This window comes from Triticum urartu, chromosome 1A (assembly GCF_056163025.1).
Source record: "Triticum urartu cultivar PI428250 chromosome 1A, HENAU_Tu73, whole genome shotgun sequence".
Classification (NCBI taxonomy): Eukaryota; Viridiplantae; Streptophyta; class Magnoliopsida; order Poales; family Poaceae; genus Triticum; species Triticum urartu.
The window spans coordinates 443608984-443627582 of NC_141873.1; the positions used below are offsets into that span (position 1 = coordinate 443608984).

The window sequence follows — 18599 nt, forward strand, 5'->3', positions numbered from 1 at the left end:
TGCAGCCCGAAACGGGTCAGCACATGGAATATGCTGGCAATGTAACACATAGAGAGTAATGGAATGAAACAGCTATACTACATGCATATATGGCTGGTGGAAAGCTCTATGGTTACAGTTTTGCGTAAAGCCAGTTTTTCCCCACTGCAAAGGAATAAATTTATTTAACTATCATGGTAGTTGTTAAACATCGAGAATGGTTGACAGCATTCCGATCCCAATTAAGTGAACAATTAAAACCCAACAACATTAATTAGAGTAACATGATGAGATTCACATGATATTCAAGTACTAGATACTCAAGTTGTCCATAACCGGGGACACGGCTAATCATGATTAGTTTGTACACTCTGCAGAGGTTTGCGCACTTTTCCCCATATGACTGATCGCCTTCGTTTGTTTTCTCGCACTACATGGTGTTTGAGAAACGGATGACCGAGACATAGTCTTTCAGAAGCGCTAGCACCTTACATGTGGGGTAGACCGTACCACCTACAACCCCTACATCTGCTAGTCCACCCCGTAAGAGTTCGCACAACTTAGTCAACTATGCCAGAGCCCATAGTAGCATGTGGCTGCACACGGAAGTTTCTAGCATAAATTGTCTTATGATCCCTTTGAGCCTGGGTGGCGGTCCGAAAAAAAAAACAGGCAAGTCCTGATAGACATTAGGTGCCTCAATCCACCCAGATGTGTGTTTAAGTTGCCACCTTAGATAAACCATTAATTAACAATACTCACATCTGTCATGGATATCACTCACCCAATCCACGTCTACTAGCATAGCATGGCATAATAAGCAAACGTAGAAGTAACTCCCAAAGGTTTAATAATAATACAGGTAATAGGTACTACCTCATCTACTTCCCATCCCACAATTTAATTAGATCCTAATCATGCAATGTGTGAGGATTGATCTAATGCAATAAAACATGGGTTGTAGAAAAGGTATGATCAAAGTGTTACTTGCCTTGCTGATGATCCGCGAGACCTAGGGAATCGAAGTAACAAGCGGCGCAATCCGGGTGATCTATCGCAGACAAACAACAAGCACACAATAAGTACGCATCTAATGCACAGGTAAAACTCGAACAAGAGAACGAACCAGAAGGTTCAACTTAAGAACTCCGGTTGCAAAGAAAGAACGAATCGAACAAAGAAACGGAAAACAAACGGCGGAAGAAAACAACTCGGTTCTAGCAAGTTGAAACTAGGTCAAATTTTACCGGGGAAAAAACTTGTTTAAGTTGATTAGACGGAACGGCGGTTTCGAAACGAAACTCCAGGCGCTTGAATCACCTGATTCCGATAAACGAGCGAGAAGAAAGACTAGAACGAAGATCGGATCTGAGATCACGATCGCGGAATAAATCCGACGAAAAGAAAGAGACGAACAGTTAAACGAACGGGCGTCGTTAACCGGGAAAAATCGGTGATCACGTTCGTTGAGACGAACGGTCCGAAAGAAGAAAACCGATCTAGGGTTTCAGAAAAGAAAACCGAAACAAGAACGAAAGAAGAAAAACTGAACTGAGGGGAGAAAAAGAGACGCGGCGCGGGACAACCTCGGCGAGGCTCCGGTGAACGGCGGCGACGGCGGCTATAGGGCGGCGGCGGCTATAGGGCGGCGGCGGCGGGTGAGGGGCGCGGGGTGGGGCGCGGCTAAGGAGGAGAGGGGCTTGGGATTGATGTGAGGAGAGGGAGGGTTTGGGGTGTATTTATATAGGTGGGGGGATTACTTGGGGTAGGGGGCAAGCAAAAGAGGGAAAACAAAACAAGGAAAGGGGGGCTAACCAGCCTAGAGTCCCTCTGGGACTCGGCCTAGAGCGAGGGAGGCGGCGGCCTGGCGCTGCGCCTGGCGCGCGCGCTGGCTGGGGAGGCGGCCGGCTGGCTGGGCCTTTGGCCCGGCTGGCCTTGGTCCTTTTTTTTAACTGGATTCGCGCGCAGAAAAACAAAAGAAAATGAAACTAAACGAACTCCAAAATTACTAAAGTAAATTTTCCCCGACTCCTAAAAATGAGTCGAACAAAATGAACTTTTCTCCGGGCCTAAAATGCAATTTTTGAAAACACGCATTTTTCCCTATCCAAATAAAAAGCAAACAAAACTCCGGCAAAACCAAATTTTGACTTATTCATTAAATCTTCATTTTTCCTAACTTTGGGAAAGTCATATTATTCCCTCTCTCATATTTTGATATTGGGAAAATAATTGAAGACGAAATAAATAAATCAAATGATCCTCTTTTCCAAAATTTGAGAAAACTCTCAAATATGGAAATAACGAAATCTCCAACTCTCTCCGAAGGTCCTTGAGTTGCGTGAAATTTCTAGGATCAACCAAAATGCATGAAAATATGATATGCATGATGTTCTAGTGTATAACATTCCAAATTGAAAATTTGGGATGTTACACAATTAGTCAGGTCCACGATTGGCATAGGTTGTTTGCATGTCTTCTTGAAGTTCTGAATGAATCGGGCTTTTAACTCCGCCCATGAGCTGATGAAATTGGGGGGCAATCCTTTTAGCCAAGTGCGAGCCGTTCCATCCAACATCATAGTGAAAATACTTAGCCATTGTCGCGTCGCTGATCTCCAACAACTCCATTGCCATCTCATAACTCTCAATCCAGGCCCCAGGCTGTAAGTCAGCCATGTAGTTAGACACTTTACGAGGCCCCTTGAAGTCTTTAGGTAAGCGCTCATTACGTATAGCCGGCACCAGGCAAGGGACACCTCTGGTTCTCGTGGCCACTCCTGCCTCAACCGAGGTTGCTGGATAAGCCGGAAAAGTTTGATGAGCCGCCTGCTCCGCTGCTAGTTGAACCGCTCGCTCAGCCTCCTGCTGAATCCTCTCCTGATCCACTAAGTTAAGGGCTCCCGCCTGCACCAGCTCATGCCTACGCGGTTGGTTGTGGCGCTGAGTGTTGCTTGACATATCAGCTGAGTCCATATGCCTGCTATAGCTCGGGCTCTGGCTCGGGCGAGGGGTTGAATGGATTCTGTCTCGACTATAAGAGTATGCATCCTGGTGTGCCAAAGCCGTCTGAAGAAGCTCTCTCACCCTTCGAGTTTCGACTGCTGTTGGAGAATCGCCTTCCATCGGGAGAGCTGCCAAACGAGCCGACGCAGCTATGAGATTTTCCAAGGGATTAGAGAAGTGACCTGACGGTGTTGGCGCATAATGAGGCAGAGAGGTATTCATGCGAGGTGGTTCCATGGCCCGTGGCTGAACCTGTGCTTTGGGTGTCGTGATCCGATTTGCTTCCGGCGGGTTGCTTTGACCGGCCCCAGGTGTATAGAAAAGGTTCCTTGGATCGAGCGTTAGAGGCAGACGTGATTGAGTTTTCTGATGCCTTCTCCTCATGACCTCGTTTGACGCGTTCAGATCCACCGAGAGCCGGAAAGTCTCTACTTGAAGCTGCTGAGCACGAGCGTCCAAAGCCGCCCGCTCCGTGGCCATCCTGACCTCTTCAGCCGCTAAGTTTTCCTTGGCATGTGCCATCTCTTCGCGCACCCGTGTCACCTCCGCATCATGCTGAACTTTATCCGCCGTTTCCACCACGGCAGTCAACAGGGTCGTCATCTTATCTGTGAGGTCCATTAGTGTCTGAGCCGGGGAGCGCGCGGGGTCTCCTGGCCCAGCCGCTACTGACCCGGTGGTCGTCGCTGTTCAGCCGTGGAATTCTGCCCGGGCTGGGTGCCTGCCATGAAAACTCCAGCTCGATTTGGCGGCTCAAAGGGGTCCGAAATACTGCTGCCATTAGAATAGCCCCCCAGCATGCCATCCTGCAACTGATACAAAGAGTTCGTCTCGCCCGTTGATGATGTAGCGTCAGAACAGATGGCCGTCTCACCGCCATCCACCGATCCTTCCGAGTATTCATCGTCGTGGATGCAACCCACGAAGGTGTGCTTCACGACAGATTGAACACAGGTGGACCTCACGCGCTGAGCCGTTTCGACGAGGTTGGTGTGGACGTCTGGCTCAGGGCCCGATTCGTCGATCCGGCCGATGAAGACATGAATTCCGCCGAAGGGGACCCGGTACCCGTACTCAATTGAGCCGGCCTCGGGGCCCCAGCCTTCGTCGTCGATGTAGAGCTTGCCGCGACGACTCTTGGTCATCCGGCCCACATCGTATCCCTTGAGCCCTTCGAAGTTGCCCTTCAAGAACTCAAATCCACTGTGCGCTGGCCCCACGGTGGGCGCCAACTGTCGTGGAATTGTCACGGCAGATGTCCTAGCAAAAGGACTTAGTCATAGGGCCATCGCAACTAGGAAGCTTAAAGGGGTTAATTGAGACAAAGGACACGAGAGGTTTTATACTAGTTCGGCCCCTTACGATGAAGGTAAAAGCCTACGTCTAGTTGTGTTGATATTGCTGGATTTTCGATCACCAAGAGGCTAGTTCGCCGGCTTGGTTATCGGTCTCTTGTTTTTTGCCCTAAGTCGCCACCGGGCCGTCCCCTTATATACACGGGTTGACGCCTGGTGGCCTACAGAGTCCCGGCCGGCTCATACAGCGTGTCCGGCTCGGTGACTTCTTTTACATGTCTTTTCTTACAAGTCTTTCCTTACATACGGCAGTTTACAAAGTTGGGCCTTAAGCCGCCTCTAGGCTTTAGGCCTTCTATAAGCTTTTAATAAACTATCGCCTTGAATGTTTATTGGGCTTCCTTTGTGACCCGCCATTGGGGCTGACCCGCCCCTCCTGGGCGGGTCATAGCTGATAGCTATATCCCCAACAGAATGTGTGTGATAGGTTTGCCTAAATGACAATCTTGAAGTTTACCTGAATGTGTGTCAGATATGCAATGTCATGTTTGTAGATTGAATGTGTGAACTGCATACATGACTATCTTGTAACATGCAAATCTTTTGTTGTTAAATACGTGTCATTTGAGTGTCTCCATTACATACAATCTATGAAGTTTACCTCTCTAGCTGCTTTTATTCCAGGGAGACTTATTTTTGATAATTCGATAATTGCCTTTGAGTGTCTTCTTACTAGCCGACTAACATTTACCTAGCATTGCTTGTTGGTTGACTTGAGTGATCACCTAGGAGGGTTAAAGGCCCTATGCAACTAGTGGGAACCAAGCCCGGACTTTGTTTGAAACCCTGACGATAGAAAGTTGAACAGCAATGAAAACCCTAAATGGGTAAAGTAGAAAAATAATTTCAAAAGGAAATAAGAAAAACATTCAAAACAAATGAAGATAGTTCAAAGGAAAATTCAAGTTAGAAAAACAGGAGGAAACTATTTTGGAGAATAAAATATAGTCAAAAGAATTATTAGTAAAGCCTACAAATAATAGTGCAGAAAAAAGTTAAAAGTCTCAAATAAAATGTTGGAATGTTCATAAATATTCAGGAATGAATTTAGGGAAAGTTTGTCTTTAAAGAAAAATCAAATATAAATTTAGGCTGTAGCCAACCCGGCGTCGGCTACCATGCAGTAGGACGAGATCCACACCGCAGCATAGAGGAGCCCAGCATGCCGGTGGCAGAGTTGGATCTCGAGCAGGTCAAGGGGACCCCAACCGGAACCAGAGTATCCATTCCAACCACGAGGCCCCGTTGGATCCATGAAGAGGGAGGGCGAGGGCGGCCCCGGAGATCTCGCAGGGCAACGCCGTACGGGAGCGATGAGACACGAGGACTGAGGAGGAGGAGAGGAACGGGAGAAGGCAGGGCTTTGCCCGGTGGTGGCAGCGTGGGGAGGGTGCCAGACCAAGCTGTGGCAGCGGCGATACGCCCCCCGTGGCGCCCTAGGTAGGCGACGCGGGGCATGTTTTTTCAGCGATCTCGTTCATAAATAAAAAGTTCTAACTATTTGGTGATTTTTTTTTGCGATGAACTATCTTATGAATTGAATGTATATATACATGTTTTTGTGTGCTTGTTCATTTATTTTAGTCCGTACATATTTCATATTGAAATATTCAAAACATCTTATGTTTATGTACTAGGTGAGTATGTTTTTGCCAATGTTTTCTCCGTGGTAGAATATTCCACCAATTAAATCGACCCATGGATGAGGAACTACACATACGATGAATTATCGCATGATGTCTGTACGTTCAGACTGATCTGGTTTTGTGGGCCATAACTTTAGGAATCAGGCCTGTGTCTTGTGGCACAAAAATCGGACGAAAAAAGTATCGTGCGTAAGGCAGTTCCGGCGAATATGAAACCCGTTCCTCATTGATGAAGATGCTAGGACAGTGTTCAACAGTTTGGTGAAGATAACGGTGGGCAATGGCGAAAGAGTGCTGTTTTGGAAAAATAGATGGTTGAATGGCATGACATTTGCTGATGTTGCCCTAGCCATTCTAGCCGTGGTACACGCTAGAGCACAAAATCAGTGAACGGTCTGTCAAGCTATGATTGACAAACATTGTGAACAAGACATCAGCCGAGACCCGTCCTTTATGGCTCTCATGCAACTCATGCACCTCTGGGTGGCCATTACTGCAGTAGAGAGAGATGTTGATTCACCGGACGTGTTTACTTGGCCATGTGATACATCTGGGAGATACGCGACAAAAACGGTGTACCACATATTGTGCCTTGGGCTTACCAGATCACCGGCATATAAGTGCATTTGGAGGAGCGGTGCGATACTTAAATGCAATTTTTTTTTGCATGGCCGGCTGTACAGTATAGGTTGTGGACATCAGACAGGAGGGTGCGGCATGGGCTACAGGACGAAACGGCAGTTTACTACTCTTGTCTACAAGAGGAAGACACAATGGATCATATCATGATGCAATGTGGATACGCCAAGAAGGTTTGGCATTCATGCTTTGCGAGGGTGGGTGTCAATCACAACCAGATCAAGCTTCCACCTTCACATCTTGGTGGCTTCAGGCACGAATGGTAATTCCAACAAGGCATAGAAGAGGGTTCGATACTTTGACCATACTCGTTGCTTGGTCCTTATGGAAACAATGGAATGCACGAGCATTCAGGCGCACGGAATAGCATAGGAGACCACAACAATTGATCTTTCAAATCATGGAGAGATTCAAGATTGACACACCACGGGAGTTGGACGACTACAACTTTTTGTGAGAAAGTAGGCTAGAGGTTTCTTGTGTGGTGTTGGTGTATCTAGCAAGATGTTCACATCCACGTTTAGCATCTTGTAAACTAGATCGAAAACGCGCCTTGGCGCGTGGTGCCCGGCTGAACGTTTTATCCCAGCTTTTAAACAACCGCAATACTGTTGATATTTGGTATAGGATCATTTTCCAAAGTCATGGAAGAAGGCAAGGCAATCACATGTACAAAATGCAAAGCAACCATGAGGGATTTTTTTTTGAAACAGAGGCAAAAGACTTACCTCATTCATTGATAAAGGAGGAGAGTTTTAGAGTACAAATTAATGGCTCCACAACATAGCCCGTTCGTCAATAAAAGGAAAATAACAACTACTCTCGCGGCATGATAATGCTCAAGTGCCTAGCTCCTGCCATGACCCAAAGTTTGGCTTCATCTTGGATTAGTTTTAGAATGTAGAAGTGAGGCGTTGATTTCTTCCTAAAAACTCTAGCGTTCCTCTCATTCCAGATGGCCCAACCAACAAGCATAGTAAGGGAAGCCATGGCCTTCCGGTTCGCCGTATTGGGCTTCGACATGTTTGTCCACCAATGCTTGATGCTGCGCTCCGCCTGCCATTGATGGATCTCGAGAGCCCCTAGGCCAAGCCACTCCTTTACCAATCTCCATACGCGCAAGGTGAACCTGCATCGAAAGAAGAGGTGCGCGGACGTCTCATTTGCCCTTCTGCAGAGGGTGCATAGGCCGCAATTCTCCCAACCTCACTTCTCCAATCTATCCGCCATCCATATCCTGTTTTGAATCGCTAGCCAAGAGAAGAACTTGACCTTGGGAGGTGCCCAAACCTTCCAAATAGTCTTGTTCATGATTGTCGTCGTGGAGCCCAAGAACTGGATCCTATAAGCAGAGGCCGCCGAATACTCACCGTTGGCCTCAAATTTCCAGGATATGTCATCATCAATGTCCGGTGAAAGCTGGAATTGCTTCAAACGGACCACAAACTCCACAATGTGGTTGATCGTTAGGTTGATGGAAGGATCGATCTTGTGCACCCAAGCATTGTCTCGCAGAGCATCTCTCACCACCCACTTCCTACGCTTGGAGGCTGTGAAGATGAGGGGGGCGATATCTTTAGTTTTTTTTCCTCTCAACCATGGTGCCTCCCAGAAGGGCGTCTTCCCTCCATTTCCCACGGTAATGACGGTGGAGGCGTAGAAGAGGTCCATATCCACCTCAGAGCATGGGTTTCCTAATCCCACCCATAGTCTAGTCGGGTCCTTCCACTCCACCCACGGCCATCTCAACCTACCATGAGGGATTTTGTAGTAGAACCATTCATCTTGAAGTTCATGAGGAATGTAAATATATACTTTTCCAAAAGCGAGACCAGACGAACAATCCACATCAAGTTTGATACAATGTACTTCTCATACAGCAAAATCAAGGCACAGCAGCAATGCGAGACAAATAACCTATGTAGTTCCACGGAAGCATATTTTTGGATAGATCCACCTGATCTTCTTGATCGTCTTGACATTCAACCTTTCATAGGGCCATGAGCAAAAGGAAGAAAGCAGAGAGATTTAGTTAGTGGCAATAGGAGGATAAAGAAGTAAACTGTACTATTGGTAGCTACTACAATGTCCAAATCGAATAATCTAACGATCATATCCACTTGTACATATTTGGGCCCTCTGTTCAATATGTACCATATAAATTAGGTGTCGCCCAACCTGGGCGATTGGGGGGAACCCAGCCGCCGGTGGCTCACCACCCCTCCTCGTGCCTGGCCCCGCGTCACCGTTGCCGGATACTGATTTATATGGTTCTTCTATGGCATAAAGTGATGCAATTTATTGCCAAAGTAGGAATGGTTCATAGCAGAACCATATAAATTAGGCGGCAAATGAGTAAGAAGATTAGCCCTCTGTTCTAGCCAAATTAAGGGGCTGGCTAAGGCATGGTGCTGCACAATCTTCATACCAATTTTCCCTGCTACAATGTAATGAAGCTTTGAAACTACATATACCAAGATATTCATCAACCCATTCAGAACATATACCAATGTAACGAAGAGGGAACAGTTAATTTTGATACAGAACATGCACTTGTGAATTGGCAGGTAATATGAAGGTGTTGTATTGGAATTTTACCTTCGCTTTCAGTGACACATATCAGATAATCTTCCCTCGACCCTTTCATGATGTGGTTGCTGCCGGTGCTCTAGGAAGAACACAGTTTTCTTAATACTAATTTTGAAATAAGAAAACCTTATCATTGTGGAATATAAACAGAAGAAAAAGCAAATATATGCAAATTGTTAAGTTTGAGTGAAATTTTAGAAACTGAAATGGCATGTGAAATATATTTTTATCTACATTCTTCATATAAGCATCGTAAAGAGAAATGTAACCATAAACTTGCCCTATTGGATATATCCTATATATTTTCTAAAATAAACTATGTATCAAACAGAAGTCAGAACAAAGGGAATATGCATCAAATATGATTTCACCTACATTCCTCATGTACACTTCACAAAAAAATAGTGTTGGCTTGCTTTTCATAAAAATAGCAGTGGGGTCTTATCCTACTTGTACAGCTAAAAAATATATACGAATTCACCCCACTCAAAGAAGTAGACCTTTTTTTAGGAATCAAGTGTAAATCAGCCAAACCTGTAGGTAAAACAGAATTGGAGATTACATAGCAGAAAGAGTTCCATGATAAACATTAGGACATGGATGAAAATTAGACACTGTTACACAACTACTACTATAATTGACCAAAATAGAGAATAGCCTAAGATCCACTTGTCCAGCTCTATGAGAAACACAGAAATGAGAACTTGGAAAGTGAAGTTGTCACCTGCTGCGCCATCTTCAGATGGACCATCCACTTGTGCATCATCATCATCTGCTGGTGGTGGTGAGGATTGAGCTCCAGGAGCCCTGCCATTGCTAAGTTTTTTAGAATCTCCTGCAACAAAAATGGGAAGGTTATTTAACACAAAATATATACAACAGTGCAAGGAGCTTCCAAAAGAAGGATGACATGTGAGATTCAGCAATCCATGTAACCAGAGTAGTTGGCATCATTTGTAGGACTGTTGTAATCACATATCACTTTCTGACTCGGTTACATGGGAAGTTAGAAAGTGATATGTGATTACAAAAGAATACATGGAAATAAAAGAATTTTAGTAATAGGTTAATAAAAGCATTTCTCTTTTTGTCTACAATCTACCTGGGTCTAAAAATACAAAAGAAGTTTCGGAGTCCTAATTAAAGTTTCCCCTGATTGAGTAATCCTTAAGAAAAAACTGCAAAAGTAATTGGCTAATAAAAGCATTTTAGTACTATATATATGAACGTACATGTGGTATATCTGTACCAGAAACATAAGAATTAGCTCTCATGTATAAGGGAGCGAGCAGGAGAAACATGGAGGCATGAGGGGCAAGAGTGTACCAAGATTCGTCGACCGAGATTAATCGAGCGGGGTAGGGTTTGTACCTTGACTATGTCGAGGTCGCCATAGCCGCACTTCCGGATCCAGGCGAGGTACCGTGAAACTTAGACATGGAGAGAAAGGTGTCTTCTTGACTTCTTGTATTCCTCTCATTTGCTACTCTTTTATAATTGGGTTGAGCCCAATCCAGCACAAGGGGGCCTAATACATTTTGTTGTCTGTAGAAAGTAACAACAGTCGAAATAAATTAATCAGTTCAGAGGAATATGAATAGCTGACATAGTTGATCATTTTTTCGCGCTTAAAATACCGGGAACCTAATACCTTTAAAACATCAGCATCCCAATGAAAAGCACCATGGATATTATTAACCCGAGACAGACATACAACAATTCATTTTTGTAAGGATCTAAATGCAATGACCATTTTTACCCTAACAATGACATAGGTCTAGATTATATATTTATGTAAGTACCCACGGGCGCATAGGGAAATCAGAGTGATTGCTGAAAATGACCAGTCTAATATAGCAAGCATACATCAGAAGGATGGCATAGATATAAATAGGTTCAGTACATAACAGTTGGTCCAAGCAATAACAAGATGCAGTGGAATCAGTTATGCCAAAAGCAATGCAATTTGGACTGAAATTGTTGCCTGGAGTCCTGGAATCTGTCCATGACTCCAGGGTGCTAAGCAGCAAATTCACCTGCTACTACATTCTAGAATATGTATGTAGTTTAGTTAGTACCTTTCTTTTCGATGTAGTGGCCATGGTCGCTGCAGCAGGCACCACGGCTGTCTCAGCCTCCTCTTCCGTCTCTACGGCCCGCGCTCCTCCTTCCGAGTCCTGAGGAACCGCAACGGTGTAAGCCCCTGAAATTAAAAAAGAAGAGGAACCACAACATCTCATCAGCCTGATTAGTCATGGAAGGAAGCATCACATTTATATACACGACAGGGGCAACCTAATTTGAGAAATATTCTGGGAGCTTATATCAGTCTAAGCGGAAAATTGTTCCAGTAAACCATAGTCTGATGTAATTGTAATAAGATTCAGGAAGAATTAATATTTCAAAGCAAACCAAATACTCACGTCCCCACAAGAAAGCACAAACAGTCCTTGTTCTTTAAGTTGAATCTGAACTTCGCAAGCAAAATGATATACTCCCTCCGTTCCTAAATATTTGTCTTTTTAGAGATCTCAAATGGTTACCACATACAGATGTATATAGACATATTTTAGAGTGTAGATTCACTCATTTTGCTCCGTATGTAGTCACTTGTTGAAATCTCTAGAAAGACAAATATTTAGGAACGGAGGGAGTAGGAAATAAACAATATACGAAGCATGCAACAAAGAGACATCAATCCAAGCAGGGAACCAAAACTCTTCGAGATATCCATCAATCCACTCCCTGGTCCACATTGGCAGGGGTGGCAAATAACTTCCAAGAAATTAATGCTCGCATCTACTATGGGGTCCCAATGCAGAAACGGAAAACATAATTGTTTAACTAAAACAAAAAGCTACAGGCAAGCACATAACAAGCACAAAAAGCTACAGGCAACCTACCTAGAGCAGCACAAGAGAAAGAGAGGGAGCCAGAGGTAGGAGAAGGGCTCACTCACCTGAGGGGGAGGTTGTGGTCGACCGCCGTCGTCGGGGTAGGACGTGGGTTCCACGTCGCGCAGCAGCAGCGATTCCTGCGGGCTCAGGTCTGAAATGCATCACAATGTCCAACACCGTCAGACTCAAATTCAGGTTTAGTATGACAAAGAATGGGACGCCAAGACAAATCTGATTCAGGTTCAGTATGACAAAGAACACATCACCAAGTGAAATGTGATTAAGGTTCAGTATGGCAAAGAACACGCCACCATGAGAAATGTGGTTTTTAGTGTCTAGTGAGCAAGTATTATGTGTATTCATCTGTAACTTGATTACATGAATTCAGGTTCAGCATGTCAAGAAAGAGCAGTAGTGCTATGTATTCCTCTGTGATTGGATGACCATGACCAGTATGTCAAAAGCTTCATCTTACCTGTAGACTTCAGATAGTAGTATAAACACTGTGCTTGTAGGACAACAAAGCGAGGAAGCCAGTCATCGACATCGGCGTCGTCTATGATAGGTGGCTCCCCAGGAAGTTGAGTCCATCTCTGCAACGCACAAGAGATCATTTAGAGTCATCAGTCTGTTGAACAACTGTCACACAAACGAAGCTGTTTTTGGGGCAAGCAAACAAAAGTGCACTGGTTTCTTACGTACACTTCTGATATGGAGGTACCCGGAAAGGAATGCATATCTCAAGACTTCGTCAATATTTTCTAACCTGCAATGCTAAACTGTATGAATCACGTCTGACGGAGAAAAAACACTGAATATAAACAGACACTTAGGTTCAGGTGAAAATCCACACAAACGTTGAGGCTGAATATTGAAGGGGTACTTCATCATACCGGGCTTTTAGCTGGGACTCCCTTTCATCGGCATCGGCAATTTCGCTTCGTAATGATTCTACTTCAGCTCTTGTCAATTCAATCTGATAACAGTGAAAACCGTTGGTGTACTTGTAAGACAGGATTCGAGATACATGACAGAAACAGGGGTAGTTAGAAAACATTGTAACCTTGTCGTCATCCTTGTTGCTGGAAGACCACCTAATGCGAGGAATAGACAACAGTTGCAGAAGCGACGAAGCTCCCTTGACTCATTTCGGGGTCCAAGAACACCTGCGTGGACTGCTTATTACAGGACAGGAACAGCAAGCGTGTCAGTACACCCAGAATTAAAGGAAGCGGTCGAAAATTAAACAAGCCTTTGACAGCCATTGTTCGTTCTGCCATGAGTATCATCACCTTGGTGACGGATCCATGTTGCTCTTACTTGTGGACAGACCATCGGCAGCGTCCATGCCTCCATGGGCTCTTTCTTGGGCGTGAAGTGCTGCGGGAAGACATCTATTCTTCCGTAAACATCATCCAACCAACGGCACAGGTGCTAGAAGAAATTGCATAGTCTGTTTAATGGTACAATGTAGCGTAGAATTAATAAGTGTAAGACAATATCGATAGCGAAGTGGTACGCCACATATTAATTAGACTATCCAGTGCAGGTATTATCTGTTGAATGGGTAGTTTCAGCAAAGGTATTCTGCGCAAATAGGAAGGCTCGTAATATGGTCCAAGCATCAGGTGAAGGCCTCAGATTGCTTCCACGAGCATGTTTGAGTGTTCTAACAATGCTGAAATTCTATTATTAAGACCCGTGCAATAAGCCATTAACTGACAGTTTTATTTATTATTCTATCATAATGGCTAACTATCCAAGAGCTATCACTCCCCCTAATTTTCTGTCTCGGAGAAGATGCACATTGGTCCATCAAAATAAAACACTAAAGCCTGGAACACATTAGTTACATTGGATATGGATGCTACTGCATACTTCTAATCTGAAACCATGAACATTTGACAGGCAAATAAATTGTAATATAACAGATGTATGAGCAGGTATAACTTGGGATATCCAGGAGAACTATTTCTTAGAAGATCAAATGATATTCATGATTCAGTAATATAAGTAAGGTCTCCCAATAAACATACTAAATCTGAATTTTGATGTCAATACAAATGTGACCATCGTACACTAAACAGAAAGGACTATCAGAACCTCCTTGATTCTCCTAATAGCAATGATGGCCTGCTTTTGAATAGTCCCAGGATTAATTAACCATGGAAAACAAAAGCAAGTTCTCCTAACAGAACCTCCTTGGTTCTCCTAAAATCAAAACCAATCGTTGAAACTAATAGGAGGCTAAACTGCCTAAACACACACGCGCGCGAGCGCGCATACATCAGACATCTCTATAGTACCAATTCAGGTAGATCAAGAAAATGAAAAGCCGAATAGCATGGCATATATAGAATTGTAGATTAGTATCTGGTATAACCAGAAAAGTTGAAGAGCATCCAAACACACAAACACCTCATACCAAATTATAATATTCAGCATAGGGCACACACTACAGTATCTCTGAATCCATATCTAAAGACTGCAGTTATTGCTGAATGGCATATATATGAACAAAATGCTAAAACGGACATATATAATCCTTACTGGCATGGATATCAAGGAGGTCGGCCACCTGCCCTCTTTCATCAGTCACATGAGGTAGTTCAGACACATGTCTCGGCACCCCATCAACAATAATCCTGCAATGATATATTCGAGATGTCAGAACCAACGATACAGCATGATCTTTCCCAGATCTCTGTAACACCTTTTTGAAGTAATCATATTGATTTTTTAGTATTTTAGCATGTCATTTCCACTGTATAAAACATTTCAAGAGCAGATTAGGTAAATGGTAAACCTTGATGTCCAGTTATCCCATGATCCCTCCAGAAATGACCTCATTTCCTCCTTGACTCCATGTAATCAAAGTTGGAATTCCGTTTTCCAGGGGGCTATTGTTGGTGCATTCATCCGAGCCATTAATCCCTGAATGGTAAAAAAGGTGAAAATTCAGTCGGTATCGGCAACGGAGCTACTGGAACCTGTCAGGTTCACTTAACCGTGAGTGCAAGCAGGACCATCAATAATGTTCATACATGTTACATTTTTGGGCACCTCGTTAAAAATGTTCACAGCCCAAAAATGTAAAAACATAATGACCAAGAACTTCAGTCCACCTGCTGATATTTACCTACGGTGAACATGTTGGTTTTTTGATCTTGTACTCCGCCCACTCTGGCTCCGGATCATCTTCGTCTGCAAATGTTATCCCGGACGAAGCCTGCTTGATATACAGCCTACAGATATAAATCGCAGATACATCATTTAGGGACCAGGGTCCAAGGATGGGATCCACACAAAGATAGCTGTGTAAGCCATGGATGGTCAAAACGCTTGCAGAAACAAGTTTAGAGCTTGACTTGACTGAAAATGGAGAGGAATGAACATATTAACTGAAGCATAGCAGAATGGTGGGATAAATACTATATGAATATCAGTGTCATCGGGAGCATTACGATTGCATGAGGATGATGAGGTCACCCTCCCCGTACGTGCTGGCGGACAGCCTCGTGCTGATCTCCTGCTACACCCTCCCGTGCGCATCCAATTGCTGCACAAAGCGCAAGAACACGGACATTTCTTAGGCAAACCATGAACCAAGAAAAAGGGAGGCTTTGGGGATTAAGGGGCGGAGGGCGTACGTACCTAGAAGATGCCGTTCCACTTGCCGGCGTTGTGGTCTAAGGAGGAGTCCGCGCCGGAGAGGCGATCTGTCGGGGCGAGGACGACGGAAACAGCGACGTGGACGGCCGTCTCGGCGGCCGACGCTCGTCCCGGCGATGGCGATGCGTGGCCGTAGCCCCCGGCGTTGGTGGTGACGGCGATGGCACGCGCGCAGAGGTGGCCGCCGGGCCTCTCGTACGGCAGCGCCCAGTCGCCAGCCTTCCTCCTCTCGCTGGCGCTCATGGTCGCCGTGTCCAGGTGATGAGGCTGGGGGCGGCGCCAGGGGGAGCAGCAGCGACGGGAGAGGATGGGGAGGCGGCGCGAGGGGGAGAAGGGAGGGAGGGGACGGAGGCTAGGGTTCTCACCCAATCGGCACCTTCCTTGCCTCATCCGACCATGGGCCAATCAGCGCCCAACACGCACGAAGAGGCAGGACGTGAAAAGACGAGAGTGCCCTCGGCGGGGCGCGTGATTTACGTGCGGTAGTACGAGATCTTTACAGCGGGGGTAACTATTCATTGTTACAGCTCCTTTTTTTTATCCGACGGCCCAGCTCTTCCAGCGGCTTGATCCAACGCACGAAAACGCATCAAGCAAACGGATCGGACGGCCAGAATCGCCTGTGCTCTGAGGACGTCCGGGAGTGACTCGATCTCTTATTTCTCGATACTTTGCTCCTTTCTATAAAACTATGGTATGTCATTAGTGTACTCTTGAAAAAATACAATCACAATTGTGAAGCCCTCTTTCTCATGTCGTTATGCCCCGTGAGTACAAATGCTCGATCTATTCTCAAAAAATGACTCGACACTAGGTTCAAAAAGAAAAAAAGACAACATCGCCAATTCTCCAGTCCACGGTCCAAAACGCCAGAGACGTGCACCGCTTGCCTGCAGCGGGTGCGGGACAGGTGTCCCTGCGCACCTTTCGTCAGCCGTCCGATCGACGGCCACCTCCACGCCTCACGGCACACTGGACGGCTCCCGCGCCCCGCTCCGCTCCGCTCCTGATGATCTTGTCACCTTCCTTGTCCTGATACGGTGCCAGCGCTTGTCGGGCTATGGGGGCTTTGGCTCTGACACATCGGAGCGGCGAGCACGAGCGCGATGGCGGCGGTGGCCGAAGCCGGGAGGGCAGAGGGGGCGAGCCTGGTGTCGGCGGTGCGGGCCGTCGCGGAGACGGCGCGTCCGGCGTCGAGCGCCGCGGTGGCGGCTGGGGTGAGCATGGCGGCGGTGATCCTCAAGGGGAATGACACACCATTCGGGTCGGTCGGGTGGTAGGCGTACGCCGGCATCTCCTGCTTCCTGGTGTTCTTCACCGGGATCATGTCGGGGCTTACCCTCAGGCTCAGGTCGCTTGGCCTCGTTGAGCTTGAGATGCTCGAGATCCTCCAGCGCAGCGGCACCTACTCCGAAAAAGAACATTTGCGCTTTCCCGAAAAAGTGAAAAGGAAAATTCTGCTTCATGATTATGGTTTTTTGTTTATTTCTTGTTTGTTCCTGATTTTTTATTCCCTTTTTTGTTTATGTTTTTTTGGTTCCTGATTTTTTATTCCCATTTTTTCGGTTCTTTTAGAACTTATTAACATGTGATATAGTGTTGAAGAACTTGACGTGAAAAAGGCAGCGGAAATGGTTTATGATTATGACAGATGGTTTAAGAGATGAAATGTTTTGGGAAATAAATATATGAAAAAAGGCAAAAAAGAAAACTCACAGGTTGTGACAAGTGTCCAATGCGCCACTTGTAACCATGGAGAAGATGAGAATCAACCTTTGGAAGGGCATCTCCAATGCAAGCCCTCAAAACAGACACCCCGATACGTGGGAGGGAGAGAGATGAGGACATAGTGTGTGGGGTACGTGGTGGCTTTTGGTTCGTCACGTAGATGTTCAGACTTCCGGATAGCTTCGACAGGTTTCCTTTCAATATATCGGGAATCAGACATGTAGATTGGTCCGCGGTCATTTAGGGGACCCTATTGGATGGCAAAAGCGGTTCAGACACTATGATCTTAACATATATAGGCGCTTTGATGGTCCGCTTTGGAGATGTCCTAAATAAATTCGACCGTCAACTGCTTCTATCAAAAGTTGGATTGAGGTAAGATTTCCTGAATAGCACTGGCAAGCTGAAGTTATGTGAGCATCTTTGGCAAGCACAACCCTCTAATTAGTGATTTTGGAAAGAAAAAAAAACAGTGCATTGTTTTTTTAATAGAAACCAAGGCATAGTTTTTTTTTTTAACAAAACCAAGGCATAGTGTCTACCCGGGTTGGTTTGGGCCGGGCTATGATGCTTTCACGCCGCATGATGTTTTTCTTTATGGATATGGAAGCATCAAGCTAAGTCAATAATTCCTGATGTTCTTTGGGTGACTTTTCTCAACAACAAAAAGAAGAAGGAGAAAAAGAAAGAACTGATGTCTACTCGTCACTAGATTATCTTTGGACTTCCCTAGAAAAGTGAGTATGTATGAGTTGCATTATCATGATCTCATGAATCATGATGCCGTAGAGATCCACGGTAACACAACACATGAACACGTCCGTCTTTGTCTTTTTATTTTTGAAAATTAGGCACGTCTGTCTCAAGCCCAAAGTCGTCCATAACTGAGATACTAGTACTGTGCTTTTTCGGATTTTGTCTAGCTAGCAGCAGTAGTTCGAGGTGCCTTGTTGACAAGAGCAATGGAGTGCTGCGTGTTGGAAAATAGCATGTGTTGGCAAGACAGGTAGCATGTATTCCCCTCATCCGTAACTGTCAACGTCGTTATCAAAAGGCAGCACTAATGCACAAGATAATTTTTTGTACGTA

General features: G+C 45.3%; 1 pseudogene across 1 annotated transcript; it reads right to left on the reverse strand.

Annotated features, from left to right (window-relative positions):
* Window positions 1-8419: 8419 nt before the first annotated feature.
* Window positions 8420-16025, reverse strand: LOC125516967 (uncharacterized; annotated as a pseudogene). The gene is made up of 16 exons (XR_015613939.1): window positions 15788-16025; window positions 15600-15669; window positions 15254-15355; window positions 14661-14755; window positions 14397-14407; window positions 13403-13544; window positions 13174-13285; window positions 13004-13086; window positions 12813-12876; window positions 12586-12703; window positions 12173-12261; window positions 11292-11416; window positions 10585-10758; window positions 9938-10048; window positions 9223-9292; window positions 8420-8611 (listed from the first exon to the last, which is right to left on the reverse strand). The product of XR_015613939.1 is annotated as an uncharacterized LOC125516967 (transcript).
* Between the last annotated feature and the right edge of the window lie 2574 nt (window positions 16026-18599).